Raw genomic sequence first — 17,579 nt, forward strand, 5'->3', positions numbered from 1 at the left:
TCTTCATCTAAGTCACAGCAATAGACAAACATAGTGTGCTTAAACTAATAACACACAAATTATTGTATTGTTCTTATCTATATTGAATAAATAATTGAAACATTCACAGTGTAAGTTGGAAAAAGGATGTGAAGTGTGCTGCCTCAGAGCCTGGACAGCTTGCTATCATCGACGGAAAAATGAATTCCCAAGTTTATCAATACATTTTGTAGGAGAATGTTAGGCTGTCCTCCAATTGAAGCTCAACAGAAGTTGGGTGATGCAGCAGGACAATGACCCAAAACTCAGAAGCAAATCAACAACAGAATGGCTTCAAAAGAAGAAAAATACGCCTTCTGGAGTGGCCCAGTCAGAGTCCTGACCTCAACCTGATTGAGATGCTGTGGTATGACCTCAAGAGAGCAGTTCTCACCAGACATCCCAAGAATATTGCTGAACTGAAACAGTTTTGTAAAGAGGGATGGTCCAAAATCCCTCCTGACCGTTGTGCAGGTCTGATCCACAACGACAGAAAATGTTTGGTTGAGGTTATTGCTGCCAAAAGAGAGTCAACCAGTTATTAAATCCAAGGGTTCACATACTTTTCCCACCCTGCACTGTGAATGTTTCAATCAAGCCATGAAAACATATAATTGTTTGTGTTATTAGTTCAAGCAGACTGTGTTTGCCTGTTTGTGACCAAAGCCACTCCTGAGTTATCTTGGCTGTGTGCTTAGAGTTGTTGTCCTTTTGGAAGGTGAACCTTTGCCCCAGTCTGAGGTCTTGAGCGCTCTGGAGAAGGTTTATATAAAGGATCTCTCTGTACTTTGCTCTGTTCATATTTCCCTCGATCCTGACTAGTCTCCCAGTCCCTGCCGCTGAAAAACATCCCCACAGCATGATGCTGCCACCACCATGCTTCACCATGAGGATGGTGGCAGGTTTCCTCCAGACGTGGCGCTTGGCATTCTGGCCACAGACTGCAATCTTGGTTTCATCAGACCAGAGAATCTTGTTTCTCATGGTATGAGAGTCCTTTGGTGCCTTTTGCAAACTCCAAGCTGGCTTTCATGTACTTTTTTACTGAGGAGTGGCTTCCGTCTGGCCACTCTACCATAAAGGCCTGATTGGTGGAGTGTTGCAGAGATAGTTGTCCTTCTGGAAGGTTCTCCCATCTACACAGAGGAACTCTGGAGCTCTGTCAGAGTGACCATCGGGTTCTTGGTCACCTCCCTAATAAATGCCCTTCTCCCCCAATTGCTCAGTTTGGCCTGGGGGCCAGCTCTAGGAAGAGTCTTGGTGGTTCCAACCGTCTTCCATTTAAGAATGATGGAGGCCACTGTGTTCTTGGGAACCTTCAATGCTGCAGAAATGTTTTGGTACCCAGATCTGTGCCTCAACACAATCATGTCTCAGAGCTCTACGGACAATTCCTTCGACCTCGTGGCTTGGTTTTTGCTCTGACATGCACTTTCAACTGTGGGACCTGATATAGACACATTTTGTTATGGTAGTTTTTTTTTCCTGAAATGGATTAAAGACAAAAAATGTTAATCAATCTACACACAATACCCAATAATGACAAAGCGAAAACAGAAATATGTTATTTACATAAGTATTCAGACTCTTAGCTATGAGACTCGAAATTGACCTCCAGTGCATCCTGTTTCCATGGATCATCCAGATGTTTCAACAACTTGGAGTTCACCTGTGGTAAATTCAAATGATTGGACATGATTTGGAAAGGCACACACCTGTCTCCCCATCTAACCTGACAGAGCTTGAGAGGATCTGCAGAGAAGAATGGGAGAAAATCCCCAAATAGATGTGCCAACCAAGAAGACTTGAGGCTGTAATTACTGCCAAAGGTGCTTCAACAAAGTACTGAGTAAAGGGTCTGAATAGTTATGTAATATTTCCACCTGTGTGTCTTCTGTGTGGAGAAAGTGTGGCGGTACTGAAAGAGTATAATCTGAGACGACATTATGAAACGAAACACGCGGACAAAAACAAGAATATGGACATGGAACAAAGGCTACAAAAGGCAGAGGAATTAAACGAGGCCTCAAATGCAATCACATATTTGTTTTTACTCAGTTCAAGTTTAAAAGTTAAAGTTTAATATTTGTTTTTCATGTTACTTCTCCTTAAACAAAGTGTTGTTTTTGATTAATAGGACTTTATTTTAATGTATTTTATATTTTAAAATATCAGTTGAGTTTTTTTGTATAAATTTGCAAAAATGTCTAAAAACTTGTTTTTGCTTTGTGTTATTGTGTGTAGATTGAAAACAATTTAATACATCGTAGAATAAGGCTGTAACGTAACAAAATGTGAAAAAAGTCAAAGGGTCTGAGTATTTTCTTTGACATTTTTTATTGATTGTTATTAAAAATGACAGAGATCCGGACTTCGGTGTCCTCATATGAATGTAGTTACTGCCATGTCTATAATAACATTTACCAGGGTATTTATTCTACTTAGGCTACTTGCCTTACGCTTTTTTAGTAAATACCCACTGGGCACACACTGGTTGAATCAAGGTTGTTTCCACGTCATTTCAATGAAATGACTTTGAACCAACGTGGAATAGCCTTGCATTTACGTCAATGCCCTGTAGGTAGTGTTTAAAGTAGTCCTACTGACTCCTAGGATGGTGTTGAAGGAGGAAATGCTATTTCCTAGAACCAACTGTCATGATATTATGTTCTCTGTGCCGTTGTCTGTTGGACTTCCTGTCCTCTCCACTGGCTGACTGCATCTTCTCTGTTTTACTTAAAGTCCATCAATAGATTTAAAAAAATATATATATATATATTTTCCATTAGGTTGTTGAAATCAATTAGCAATAAGTAATTTGACACAGAATATAATTTTAAATGAGTTTCTATTGATATTTTCATTTTTCTCTATCAGTAGAATACCATTGACTAAGAGGTCGATAGGTCATATTGTCAACGGTGTGTCAGTGTCTTACCCTCGATTACTAAGAGGATATTAATCATACACCCACAAATCCATATTGCTGCATACTTGGTGATGACCCTGTAGGTCATGTCAAAACCAACAAGCATTTATTTGTGCTTAAGATAATGCCCCATTCATAAATGTATATCATAAGAAGAGTAGTACAGGTTTTGTTGATGCATTGTTGATAGCTAATATAGCAAGTTAAACCCAGAGCTGTTATGCAGCGTCCTCCAGTTATTTAGCTAATAATGAACCCTTTCACATATTTTGCTCATGTAATTTCCAGACCTCCACAATGGAAAGAGCTTTATAATTTCAGAGCAGATGTATGAGGACCGGGGGACCTGTCTTCCAAAGACCTGGTACAGCGATGGGAGATGATAAGGTGCCTAACCTGAACTGTGAGAGGGACTGCATGATGTTCACGGTCCCTTTCTGCCTGTGCGACACCTTTGCAGTGCTACAGTATGGGTGACTCCCTCCCCTCCCGCCTTCACCAACCTTTATTAGCTCTCTGCCCATTAAACCTGACCTGAGCGCTCATTCTGCATGGAGACACTTAATTGCATGCTGCCGTGGTGCCAGTCCTCCATTGGGTAACTAATAAGCGCTGGTTCCTGAGGAGACTATGCATGAACTGCATATGAACTGTAAAACTTTCCCTCTTTTTCCCTCCTCTCAGTTCCGCTCATTATCTTAATCACCTCAGAAATGATGCTCTCTGAATTAAACACACATCTGCCATCTGAAAATATTAGCCCTTGTATAACTTTACAAATATGAATTAAAGATGAAACCATTCCTTCTTTATAAATTATTCCATTAAGTGTATGTTAAATGGTTTACAAATAATCAGTAATTACTTGATTTCAGTTTTCAGAAATGTATAAATCTTTATGCGCAATCACACTTTGGGGAATTATTAAAATTGCTGGGTTTAGAAGAATAGATAGACTAGAGATGTATTTCCAGCGTAATTGTCATTCAACTTGTGTTTATTATTGAAGTTTGACATCCTAGGTAAAATATTGCGCTGGGTGACATCTGTAGTTCTCTTTTGCGGATGGCCATACCTTGTTACTATCAAATATGTTTCATACTGTTTTATAGATTCGGAATATGCCTTCTTACAGCATTAACCATTTAGTGGTCACCGGCTCCCATGCCTGAGCCTATACAGTTTACGTAAGTGATGATCCAGAATAGGGAATAGTTTGTTGGAGTAGTAGGACACCTCTGTCTAACACTTAGTGCGAAGTCTGTGTGTGTTAGTCATCTCTCTTGGGAAGAATGTGGCAGCCCACAATGGGAGTTGTTCATTTTGTCCCTTGTTTTGCCTGTGGCTTTCTTAGCACATTCAGGTCAGAACCCAGACATGGCGGCCTTACAGATATTCCATGAGAGAATATTGGATACACTAAAGTAATTATGGTAGCATCCATCTGAAAGATGTTTTGTTCTCTTGATGATTTCCCTCGGTATTTCCTTTCAAATCCAGGACAATGTGTACAATTATTTGTTTGTTTTTCATCATCATTCAGAATGCAGTTAATAAACCGTGCCCATTTTTTTTGAATGGTTAACTGTAACTGGACACAGTCAAATGACCAGGTCAACATTTGAAACAAACGGATCATGTTTATTTAGCAAATTGCCAAGCATGATAAACAGATGTTGGCTATGAAGGGAAGCCACAAACATCAATACAGGATGGACAGACTCTTTCCAGTGGCTAATGTTACTCAACCCATTGTAGTCATTTCTGGTAATTAGTAACAACTAATGATATTCTGTAAAATGATATCGCAGAATGTTGTGATGTATCCCGGTTGTTTGGAAGTTAGGTCCACCCTGAAGGGATTTCAGGGATGGCACGTGACATTACATTTAAGTCATTTAGCTGACGCTCTTATCCAGAGCGACTTACGGGAGCAATTAGGGTTAAGTGCCTTGCTCATCGGCACAGACAGATTTTTCACCGGTTCAAAGCCCTGCAGGGCTTAGGGGAAGGGTTAGCTAACATGCTAAGTGGTTGCAAAGTAGCTAAAAAATAGTAAGTAGTTGCAAAGTTGCTAATTTGCTAAAATGCCAAAGATGCCTGTGATGAGATTCAAACAAGCAATATTTGGGTTGCTAGACGTTCGCATTGCCTGAAGTAATCTTCTGTCTTATGTAACCATACCAAACATAACATACACTACATGACCAAAAGTATGTGGATACCTGCTCGTCAAACATCTCATTCCAAAATCATGGGCTTTAATATGGAGTTGGTCCCCCTTTGCTGCCACTCTTCTGGGAAGGCTTTCCACTAGATGTTGGAACATTGCTGCAGGGATTTGCTTCCATTCAGCCTCAAGAGCATTAGTGAGGTTGGGCACAGATGTTGGGCGATTAGGCCAACAAACCATTTCTGTATGGACCTTGCTTTGTGCACAGGTACATTGTCATGCTGAAACAGGAAAAGGCCTTCCTGAAACTGATGCCACAAAGCTGGAAGCACATCTTGTAGCATTAAGATATCCCTTCACTGGAACTATGGGGAATAGCACGAACCATGAAAAACAGCTTCAGACCATTATTCCTCCTCCACCAAACTTTACAGTTGGCACTTTGCACAGTGGCGGAACTAGAGTTTTATACATTGGGTGGCCAGGGGGTGGCCAAGAATACTTCAGGGGGTCCATAGACCATGACATAAAATGTGTGTGTGTAACCCTAACCTGGCATCTAGGGAGCATGAATGAATCCTATGATTGCTAATTAGAGGTAGAAGTGATAATTCACTTAACCCGGAGTTCTTCAATGTGGCAGATAGTGTGGTCCAAAAGGGTTACTTCACTAGAATTCTTTAGCATACTATGAATAGTCAGTGTCTACCTCGGAACTGCAGCTCAAGTTCATTCTCTCTCTCATACACACACACTGTACTCACATATTGGAGAGACTTGGGTCACTCTGTTCTCATGAATATATAATCTGGGTCTATAAGTGTTGAACATCCTAAATATTTTCAGAAAATAAAGCTCAAGCACCAAGGAGATAAGAGCATTTGTTTCTTACATAAATTGCATAGTTTATTTACAAAAAAGTACATTCACAAAAAAAAACACACTACAAGTCCTCATTTATGACATCCAACATTGATGAGTTGCTGTCAATAGACCTTTTATGCTGATTCCAAGCATACATAGCATTGATATGATGCTTACCTTCGAATGGAGCTTAAACCCAGAATCTTTAAACAGCGCCTCTTTTTCAGTTACAATAACCTGCCTGTGATGTGAAGACAGATTCAGGTGTAGGGCAGAGAAAAATGCCAACAGGCTTACAGAATATTAAAGCCATGAATTGTCCTTATACCACGAGCTGTTGAAAGCCCTCTTCCTAGTACCATGCTGAGTTCTGGGAAATGTTTTCAAACACAGCTGTACAGGACCCTTTTCTCTGGATCTTGAAATGTCTGAAATTACACGTTAAATAATGTGTCATATCTCTATGGAAATGTATAATTTAAGGGATCCACAAGATTAGATACTACCAGCTGCGAACTAAAATGTGTTGTTTAAAGTATAGGCCTGGCCTACCATTGGGTCCTTTTGGAACAGACGTCTGATATCTCATGATATCTCATGTTTAATCGACCCTATGCAAAAATAGGAGAGTCTGTGGTTATATCCAATTAGCCACATTTTAGTCCCATCTCAATCTTAATTACAAATCCCCATTATCATAACTGTAAATTAACTACCAGCCTAAGTTACTAGTTAGATCATGGCTAGCCCTACTTTGCAGTAAGTAACTTAGCTAGCTATAATGTCTTACACCTTTACGATAGCAAACAGGCCTATCTGCAAATTGGGGTAATCTTTTGAGTAACGTTAACAGATTGATAATAAAAGTTGTTCGTTTTGAGTTCAAGTACGAAAATCTAACTTGAGTTAATGAATTTCAAATTGCTGAATGTTTACTTGCTGAACACTGACAGCTGTAGCCTACTAGTTACCTCACATTAGATAAACATTCGTATACTGTAACTTACGACACTACACTGTATATGCGTGTATTACTACCACAGATGTAAATATAATTTTAGACTAAATTGGGAACCCATCTCTCTTATCTGATTAACTGTCTGTTAATGGAGCCAAAGACATTAACATTACATTAACTTACACAGAGACTCAACTTTCGTAAAAGTTGTTCAGGAAACCTACACCCGATGCTTAACCTTAAAACTTACTTCAAATATGACTATTTCGCCAATCGCGAAAAGAGGTCGTGGAGCTGTGGAAATATTCTCTCTTCTTCTGTATGTTATTCTTATTCTTCTGTATCTCGCAACCAACGTTAATATTCTCTCTTCCTCATCCTTGATTTGAAAAATGTGCCTCCGAACGTCAAAATAAATGTTTCTTTCAACAAGAGGTGAAATGAGATGTCCATCAGCATCAAACTGCCAGTAGCTAATTGAATTTTGGGGTGGCACCCGGGGTGGCTAATCAGATGTCAGGGGTGTCCAGTGCCACCCCGGACACCCCTCTGGCCGTCGGACTGCCAGATGGTGAAGCGTGATTCATCACTCGAGAACGCGTTTCCACTGCTCCAGAGTACAATGGCGTCAAGCTTTACACCACTCCAGCCAACACTTGATTGCGCATGGTGATCTTAGGCTTGTGTGCGGCTGCTTGGCCATGGAAAACCATTTCATGAAGCTCCCGATGAACTGTTATTGTGCTGAGGTTGCTTCCAGAGGCAGTTTGTAACTCAGTAGTGAGTGTTGCAACTGAGGACAGACGATTTTTCAAACCAAATCAGATGGATTTATAAATCCCTTTTTACATCAGCAGATGTCACAAAGTGCTTATACAGAAACCCAGCCTAAAATCCCAAACAGCAAGCAATGCAGATGTAGAAGCACGGTGGCCTGGAAAAAAAAACCTAGAAAGGCAGGAACCTAGGGAGAAACCTAGAGAGGAACCAGGCTATGAGGGGTGGCCAGTCCTCTTTTGACTGTGCCGGGTGAAGATTATAAGAGTACATGGCCATTAAGGCCAGATCGTTCTTTAAGATGTTCAAACGTTCATAGTTGACCAGCAGGGTCAAATAGTAATCACAGTGGTTTAGAGGGTACGACATGTCAGCACCAGTGGTTGAGACAGCAGGTGCGGTAGAGAGAGAGAGAGGGAGGGCAAGAGATAGAGAGGGTCGAAAAAAGCACGCTGGGGCAAGGTAGCACGTCTGGTGAACAGGTCAGGGTTCCATAGCCCAGTGGCGATTTTAGCAAGTAAATCTTGGTGGGGCAAAAAATAAAAATTGCCAACACAACCCTTAACAATACATAAATTGCACCATAACGGTGACAAACATTGCCCACAAACTGTTAGGGCCTACATAAAGCTGTCCCAACTGCAGAGCTTTCTTTTCAGAACCATGGAGTGAATCCTTACCACCGCTACACCTGGCTATCAGCAGAGCCTTGTCTGGCAGCGAAACAGTTCATTCAGCCTCATTCACTACCTTTTAAGAAAACATAGCTGATATGGCTGACTTGCTTAAACAAATGGGGTTTCTACTGACAATTGAGATGGACAAACTATGGCATAAGGGAACGACGAACGCATAAGAGGCAATCCGTAATTTTGATTAAGACAATAAGCGAGCAAGGACGGACATAGTCAATATAACTATTCAGCACTTTCAGAATTCAGAACAAGTCAGAACCGTAGGATAAAAAAAGGGGGCATATAAGCAGACAATGAAAGCTCTTACAATATTAAATGATTACATTTCTCTAAAACAGGCTACATGTCCACCACGAAGTCAGAACAGTAGGCTAAGTTATGAAGGGGAAAGGGACCAAATTATTAGAGTGAGGCACATGGGCTACTAACAGCTTTCTACACAACATACACTTAGTATTACTTTCTTAGCTGCAGTATACATATCTCCCTGGCATATTACATCATTTATGCAGCAGCATACAAGACATTTTTGGACTCACCTTGTTGTGCTGTGCTCACTTGAACAGGAAGGTGGCGTGGTGTTCCTTCTTGTGAGCAAATGTTGTCATCAAAGTCTGTCATTCTCTGGATTTATGGTGCTTTCAAGACAACTGGGAACTCTGAAAAAAACAAGGTCGAAACATGATGTCAGTGATCTTCAGATCGCAGTTCTAGGAGGCCTGAGTTCCCAACTTGGAATTCCTGAGTTGGATGACCGTTCAAAACGTATTTTCCCAGTCAGAGATAGTTTTTTCTCAAGTTTCCAGTTGTTTTGAATACGGCAGAAGTCATGCTGGATTGACAGCATGGACAATATATTCAACCTTTTCTGGCCCACGGTGTGTTGCTTGGAAAGAGACCCTTAAACCCAGATTAGGACCTCCACTGAATAGCAGGCTAGTGATTGCTTTGCAAAGCTTGAAGTTAGCCACTAATTCCTTCCAAACCACACATTGTTGAATTTACAATTTCCAACTTGTTGTGTAATGTTTATGTCCAATGGTCGATAAGCACTGATACGTTTTATCTATAATTTCTCTTCACATGACAAGGATTGGAAGGGTTTTGCCAGTAGATGGTCAACTGGCAAAACTGCTTGCTAGCTAAGATTTTGAAACTATGATGTTGACCTGATTAGTCCAATCAAAGCTACGGTAGATATAACATGATTTGATGTCATTTTATCTCTGGCCAATGACCTTGAGCCTTCTTGAATGGGCACATCTAATGTAAATCTATGGCAGCACCCAAGGGGATTTGCATTTTGAGCTCTCCCTGTATATTTTGCAGTGATGCAGTGTCCCCATGAGTGACAGAACAGTGAGCCAATCACGGCACAACTAGAGAACATTACCAACCAGTACGCGCCGTATTTTCCGCTTGCTGCCCCACGAGCACAGAAAGCACTGAGCTGCCTTACTCAAGAAAGCAAAAAAGAGACCATGTTTGTATGCGGCTTTATTAACTCAATTATTATTATTTTTGACAATGTTTGCAAACTGATATGTGACGTGCATTAATGCCAAAATAATATGCAAGACAGGGGTATCTGCCCCACCTGTCCTGAATGAAGGGTTGCTACTGCCATAGCCAAATGCAAAACAGCAGAAACTGGATCAGCAGCACGACCATGTGGACTGGGGACAACCAGGAGTCATCAGGCCAGGTAGTCCTGAGGCATAGTCCTAGCGCATCCGACGATACCCCCGGATAGGGCCAACCAGACAGGTCCAACCAGGCATGATAGAACCCCACTCACTTTGCCAATGCACAGCCCCCACACCACTAGAGGGATATCGACAGACCACTAACTTTCTACCTTGAGATAAGGCTGAATATAGCCCATGAAGATCTCCTCCGCCGCATGAGCCCAAGGGGGCGCTTCAGCACTCGGCTATGCGCTTCAGCACATGGCAGTCCCATTCTGTGAACTTGTGTGACCTACCACTTCGCGGCTGAGCCTTTGTTGCTCCTAGACATTTCCACTTCACAATAACAGCACTTACAGTTGACAGGGCAGAAATTTGACGAACTGACTGGTTGGAAAGGTGGCATCTTATGATGGTGCCACGTTGAAAGTCACTGAACTGTCCATTCTACTGCCAATTTTTTATCTATGGAGATTGTGTAACCGATGTGAAATGGCTAGCTAGTTAGCGGTGGTGCGCACTAATAGCGTTTCAATCGGTGACGTCACTCGTTTTGAGACCTTGAAGTAGTGGTTCCCCTTGCTCTGCAAGGGCCGCGGCTTTTTTGGAGCGATGGGTAACAATGCTTTGTGGGTGACTGTTGTTCATGTGTGCAGAGGATCCCTGGTTCGAGCCCGGGACCAGGGACAATTGCATGGCTGTGTGCTCAATTTGATACACTTGTCAGCAATGATGGGTGTGGCTGAAATAGCCGAATCCACTAATTTGAAGGGGTGTCGACATGCTTTTGTATATATAGTGTATCAGACTAATTTCAGTGTCCCAAATTTTCGTTTTCTATGTTACATCTACTCTATGAGACCAGCCTGGTACTAAAAGCCCCCTACACAGATTCTACAAGTACCACCGTCCTCCTCCACACCGACGGCCAAAAGCAGCAGTGCCTAATCATTACTTCTCAGCACTCCGTAAAGCCATCTCCAGGTGGCATGGTGGTGGTGGTGGGGGGTGGGGAGGGGTTGAGAAGGAGAAGGGGGGCTCTGGAATAATCACACCTCGTTTGAAAACTTTGACAAACACACTCCTCATCACAGTGAAGTGTGGGGAGCCGGGAGGGGGCACAGGTCAGTGGAGCTGTGAATAGGCCTCATCAGCGAGGGTGAGGGATCAGATCCTCATATTAGTTACACTGCAGTCACTCTCAGCGACCCAAGCCGCTTTATGCAATTATTTGCAATCAGCAAATGTGGGATTCATTATAAAATATTTTTTACCCTGACATAATTTGCTATTGTTCGTGTAAAAAAGCCACACAAAAGAACAGTTTTAAGTGTTATTGTGAAGAGCAGGACCTCTGTTTAAGACACTTTCACATTGCAGCTTTGAAAGTCTGATTAAACTTTCAAATTGTGAGCAAATTGTGAGCAAATTATGCACTGACCCTTGCTGAGAGAGAAAGTGGCAGGCTTCTTGAGCACCCTTTCTATTTGGCTGATTTGTAAATATAAGCTTTTGAAATATTGTACTGTACAAGCTCATGAATATTTCAATTTGTTGCGTTTCATGGTGCCTTAGTAATCCTTTGCATCTTGTGTTTTAAGGATAGACAATACTGACCTAGCTAACTACAATCTCCATATATTCTATATTGATGGCAGGAAGAACTCAGTGTCGGCTTTAGACTGCTGCTGACACTCTCATAATGAGATATACTTTAGACTTTCAAATATAACCTGGATTCTAAGAGGCAATTAACCGCTCGAGGTGTTTGTCTGTACATCTGTGTTTGTCTTAGTTTCATTTGTTGACAGGAAATATATGGAGCCCAAACTCTTCAGCATGCTGCTATCTGTTTTGGTTGGACTGTGCTAGTTAGTAATGCCAAAGAAATATCAGTCTAATTAGCAATTTCCTCACGTTGCTATACGTTGTTTCGCTCTGCATATTTCTGCCTTCCAGATAGTAATGCAATTAGGCACAAAAAAAAATTCTCCCAACAAAATTGCTTAAGTAGATGTAATTACGAAGTACATGCAGTGATGAGGGGAACATAACTTAAAGAACATAGCCATAAACCTCTATAGTGTAGAATCGCCACATTAGAAAAAAGCTATTTTTTGTTTCGCAATTTGTTCTTTAATCCTATAAAAATGTATTGTATGTTAGTATAATGCATAAGGTTATGGACACCCTGTTTATATGGATTTGGAGACATTTTTCAAATAGTCAATTGAGTTTCACACCAGCTTGAGAAATTCTGAGTGAATGTGGGATAACTCTGTTGTCCACTAAATGTGAATTCCTATGTTTGAGAGTCAACCTCCTGGCTTGTCACAAAATACCCCACAGCATATGGTATACCATTTCAAATTGGTTGGTTGACAAGAAGATAACTAATTATGTGATAGCATAGACTGCATTGTTTTCTATTGTTTAATTAACATTGTGTTGTGACCCAATCTCAGCACCCAGAACCAAAACAGCTACTCAATGTTAATGTTGTTGTTAGAGATTAGTGACCAAACCACACCAGTTATTGCATGAAGTGTTTTTGTGTTTTGTACAAGTGGGAATACTCAATGAGCAAACAATTCACTCAGGTATGGAACGCCGTTTGGGTCTTTGCATGTCAAAAACTATACATGTCAATTAACACTATTTGACGCATCAAATAAGCTTTTAATTTGACACGTCAAATAATACAATTATATTAATGCAGGGAAACTGAAATCCGTTTTACCTCATTTCTACCAACATGTTAAATGTGCAACCAGAGGGGAAAAAACTGTAGACCAGCTTTACTCCACACACAACGTGTACAAAGCTCTCTCTCACCCTCCATTTTCAAATCTGGCCATAATTATATCCTCATAATTCCTGTTTACAAGCAAAAACTAAAGCAGGAAGCACCAGTGACTCGGTCAATAAAGAAGTGGTCAGATGACGCAGCTGGTCGTCCCCACAGTGAATGTACGTACATACCCCAACCAGAAGCCATGGATTATGGGCAACATCCGCACTGAGCTAAAGGTTAGGGCTGCCGCTTTCAAGGAGCGGGACTCTAACCCGGAAGCTTATCAGAAATCCCGCTATGCCCTCCGACGAACCATCAAACAGGCAAAGCGTCAATACAGGACTAAGATTGAATCGTACTACACCAGCTCCGATGCTATTCGGATGTGGCAGGGCTTGCAAACTATTACAGAATACAAAGGGAAGCACAGCCGCGAGCTGCCCAGTGACACGAACCTACCAGACGAGCTAAATTACTTCAATGCTCGAGTTGAGGCAAGCAACACTGAAGCATGCCTGAGAGCATCAGCTGTGTGATCACTCTCCCCGTAGCTGATGTAAGACCTTGAAACAGGTCAACATTCACAAGGCGGCAGGGCCAGGTGGATTACCAGGACGTGTACTTTGAGCATGCGCTGACCAACTGGCAAGTGTCTTCACTGACATTTTCAACCTGTCCCTGACCGAGTCTGTAATACTCACATGTTTCAAGCATACCACCATAGTCCCTGTGCCCAAGAACACTAAGGTAACCTGCCTAAATGACTACCAACCCATAGCACTCACGTCTGTAGCCATGAAGTGCTTTGAAGGCTGCACCATGTCTCCAACCTTCTACCCCAGTCACCTGAACAGCCTAATCAAAGGCTGGTCATGGCTCCCATCAACACCATTATCCCAGAAACCATAGACACACTCCAATTTGCATTGTGCCCCAACAGATCCACAGATGATGCAATCTCTATAGCACTCCACACTGCCCTTTCCCACCTGGACAAAAATAACACCTATGTGAGAATGCTATTCATTGACTACAACAATGAGCAGTAGAAACTGCAGTCATTTTCAATATTCTTAGCAATGATTAGGAGTCCATGTGAGTAAGTATGCTGCAGTTTCTACTGCTCATCGTTTTCAGGCTGGTTGCATTGGTGCTAGCTAGGTACAAAGCTAGAGCTAGCTAGCTACCGCAGAAGGGGGGGGGGGGGGTGAGTGAACGGTTCAACTTGTTGTTGAACTTCAGTTTATGAAAATATCTAGCAAGCTAGCTATTTAACTCTGTTGCCCAAAGCTGACATTATAAGCAGCCAGATAGCTTCCTCTGGCTAGTGAGGATTGACCAGACCAGATATGTGTTGTGAAGCTAGCCACAAAAAGGAATAGCCACAATAGTAGAATTTGAGATCGGCCTTCAAAGTCCCTCTTTGTTTATTTAGGTAACTTTTATTTAACTAGGCAAGTCAGTTAAGAACAAATTATTTTTCACAATGACGGCCTACTCTGACCAAACCCTAACCCAGACGACGCTGGACCAATTGTGCATTGCCCTATGGGACTCCGAATCACGGCCGGTTGTGATACAACCTGGAATCAAACCAGGGTCTGTAGTGACACCTCTGGCACTGAGATGCAGTGCTGTAGAGCGCTGTGCCACTCGGGAGCCTTTGAAAGTGACGCAGAACATTACAATTGGTGGATTCATGCCATGTTTAACATTATCTAGTCTAAATAAGGTTGGAGGGTTGTAATGTAGAGCAATGAAATGGGGTATCAGTCTACTGCTTGGTGACACCCGCAGAACACAACTGTGAAGGGTTTACACAAATATTAGCGTCGTAGCTCTTATCAGGGACTTTGACTGAGGGAAATCACCTGCCCTGTCAGCCTATTGTGCGTACTGACAATAATACTGCACTGTACAGCCTTACCTAAGGATTGGGGATTAATAAAATGGGGGTATCAGTCTACTCAGTACCCAAGTGCTATTTTCCCAACATCCTCCTCAGAGTTATCAGACTCCAAAACATCCACGTTGTATTGTTTTTCCTCTGGAATAGTGTTCAATACACATTGAAGGTTGACTGGTACAATACAGGTTCTCTGGGTATCATTGACAAGACTGATACCCCCATGTCATTGATCCACAATCCATAGCAAAGGCTGTACAATTAAATAAGTATGTGTCACGGATCCCTCTGGAACTTTCATTGCGCACACCTGGCCCCTATTCCCACTGATTGTATTTGTATATATGTGCCCTTTGTTCACCATGGTGCTGTCGATTATTGTTACAAGGTCCGTTGGTGCGTGTGAGTACCTGTGCTGTGTGTTTTGGCTTTCGTGCCATTGTGGATTGCGCAGATGATTACCTGTCTCGTCCCGTGTGTGCGCGTGTGTTATTTATTCGAGGTACTCCTCGCTCTTTTGTTTTGGGTTTCTACCCTGTGTTATGTTACGTGTCTTCGTCCCGTGCGCTGTAATTTGGGTACAATAAAAAAACTATTACGCATTTCTGCACCTGTCTCTCGAATCATTTATGCCGACGTGGCAGAATAATCGGCCATTATGGGAGACAGCGGGAATGGCCTGTCCGATGACGCTGCGACTGGTCCATCTGGCACCGCTACAACTTCGGCAGCTGCAACTGGGCCATACGACGTCGCCACAATGGGTCCGTCCGACGACGCCACTTCAGCAGCCACAACTGGCCCGTCCGTCGCCACTGCTACTGGTCCGTCCGAAGCCACCGCATCTACGGCAGCGCAACTGGCCTGTCCGACCACGACGCAACTGACAACTTCGGCAGCTGCATCAGGTCCTGATCGACCAGCACTGCGTTCCTGTGATCATCCTCGATGCCGATGTTGTAGCGCTGCTGGTCTTCGTCCCCGTGCCTTTACACCGCGTGCTGTAATTTGGGATCAATAAAAAAAACTATTACGCATTCCTACACCTGTCTCCCGAATCATTTATGCCGACGTGACAGTATACCCCCAATACAATTCTAAAGTCTAATACATTTTTTTTTTTATTCATTTAACTAGGCAAGTCAGTTGATAACTAATTCTTATTTACAATGACGGCCTACCCCGGTCAAACCCTAACCCGGACGAAGTTAGGCCAATTGTGCTGGAACTCCCAATCACGACCGGTTGTGATACAGTCTGGAATTCAACCAGGGTCTGTAGTGATGCCTTTAGCACTGAGATGCAGTGCCTTGAACCGCTGTGCCACAATCCAGTGTGATTTCAATAGTTTTGTCAAATTAACAAAATTATTGTATTTTGTTGAATTGATATAACATTCCAATTTCGTTTAGCATAATCTATTAAATTATTCCATAATTCCACTATTTTTATTAATTTGCTTCACCGTCAATGACAGACTTTTATTTTGAAGGCGAACCGCAAATTCCACTAGTGTGGCTAATCCTTATTGTGGCTAGTTTAATATAGGGGAGTCCTTCCACCGTTCATCAAATAAGAACTGTCTTATAAATTAGGGGTATTTTAGATGATGACATCTAGCTATATAGTAAGGAAGCTAACTATAGCTACTGAAACAGATTGTCGTTTTGCTATGTTTTTGGGAAAGAACATCCATCAATTTGCTACCTTTTTTTATAACCAGCACTGCCCACAGTTTGGGGAAGTGAGTCTGTGCTCGTGCGGCTGCGTTAGGTGCGCGAGACAACTTGACCAGCATCATAGCATATATATCGGTGAATCGTTGTGACATATGACATACGAGTGATAGTGTAATCAATGTGTAATAACTACGTAAAAAATGAATGAACCTGTTAAATTATTATGTGACGTCCAGAGTCATATTCAGGTCCTCATTGGTCAACAAGTTTATTTGACGCATCAAATCGCGTTATTTGACGTGTATCTTTTTTGACACGCAAAGACCCAAACGGCGTTCCATACTCAGGTTCTAAAACATAGCTCCCTCTGGTTCCCTTGCCCATATCATGCATAGTGAACCTTCGAGGCATGCAGAGAGTTTATGAACATGTGTTGGCATGTGCATGCATCTGGGTGAAACCTGGGTGCAGCAGAAGCATGCGTTACCATCGCCCATATATACGATCAGTTACAATGGAAATAAATAATTCATGACGGGGAAATGAGTCTAATTAGCCGGCAGTTTTGGGTCCTTTGATAAAGCTGAGGACTAATTCTGTGAAGGGCAGGAAGCTCTGTCATCAGTCAGCCCTGAACAGATTAGCATCTATTATGAATGAGGGACGAGCACCCTGGTGAAACCAAGTGTGTCCTAGAGACAAACTTAATAGCTCCTGCAATGGGACAAACTTCACCTCCCCCTTTCCTCCTCCCTCAGCCAGCTCCACACACACTAGTGAGTCCCCGCAGGGCTATTGTGTGCAGGTAGGAGCATGCTGCTACTGTGGAATTCCCAGCCTCCCTGTCCATCATTTTGACAGCTGTGGAAATACATTCGCCAAGCAGTATTTAAAAGCATCCGCTGTGTTCAACAGCACTTTAAGCACAAAAGGAACCTATAATTCAAACTCTGCCCTTGGGGTAACTATGCATGTGTCCAATTTAAGAGTTTGGCAACGGATTCTCCAGCATTTAACATATTCGGGGAAGGTGTTGTGATGTTTTGTAGTTTGTTTTTATTCCACAGGATGCTGGCACGTGTAAAGGCCTGATATTTA

General features: G+C 42.2%; 1 long non-coding RNA gene across 1 annotated transcript in view; it reads right to left on the reverse strand.

Annotated features, from left to right (window-relative positions):
* LOC135519518 (uncharacterized) overlaps positions 1-16,064 on the reverse strand; it is a 35,079-nt gene extending 19,015 nt beyond the window's left edge. The window contains exons 1-3 of the long non-coding RNA XR_010452303.1: positions 15,984-16,064; positions 15,265-15,803; positions 8,954-9,073 (exon numbers count right to left, since the gene is read on the reverse strand). This is a non-coding gene — a long non-coding RNA (uncharacterized LOC135519518). The remainder of the gene's footprint in view (positions 1-8,953; positions 9,074-15,264; positions 15,804-15,983) is intronic.
* Between the last annotated feature and the right edge of the window lie 1,515 nt (positions 16,065-17,579).

This window comes from Oncorhynchus masou, chromosome 29, assembly GCF_036934945.1.
Source record: "Oncorhynchus masou masou isolate Uvic2021 chromosome 29, UVic_Omas_1.1, whole genome shotgun sequence".
Classification (NCBI taxonomy): domain Eukaryota; kingdom Metazoa; phylum Chordata; class Actinopteri; order Salmoniformes; family Salmonidae; genus Oncorhynchus; species Oncorhynchus masou.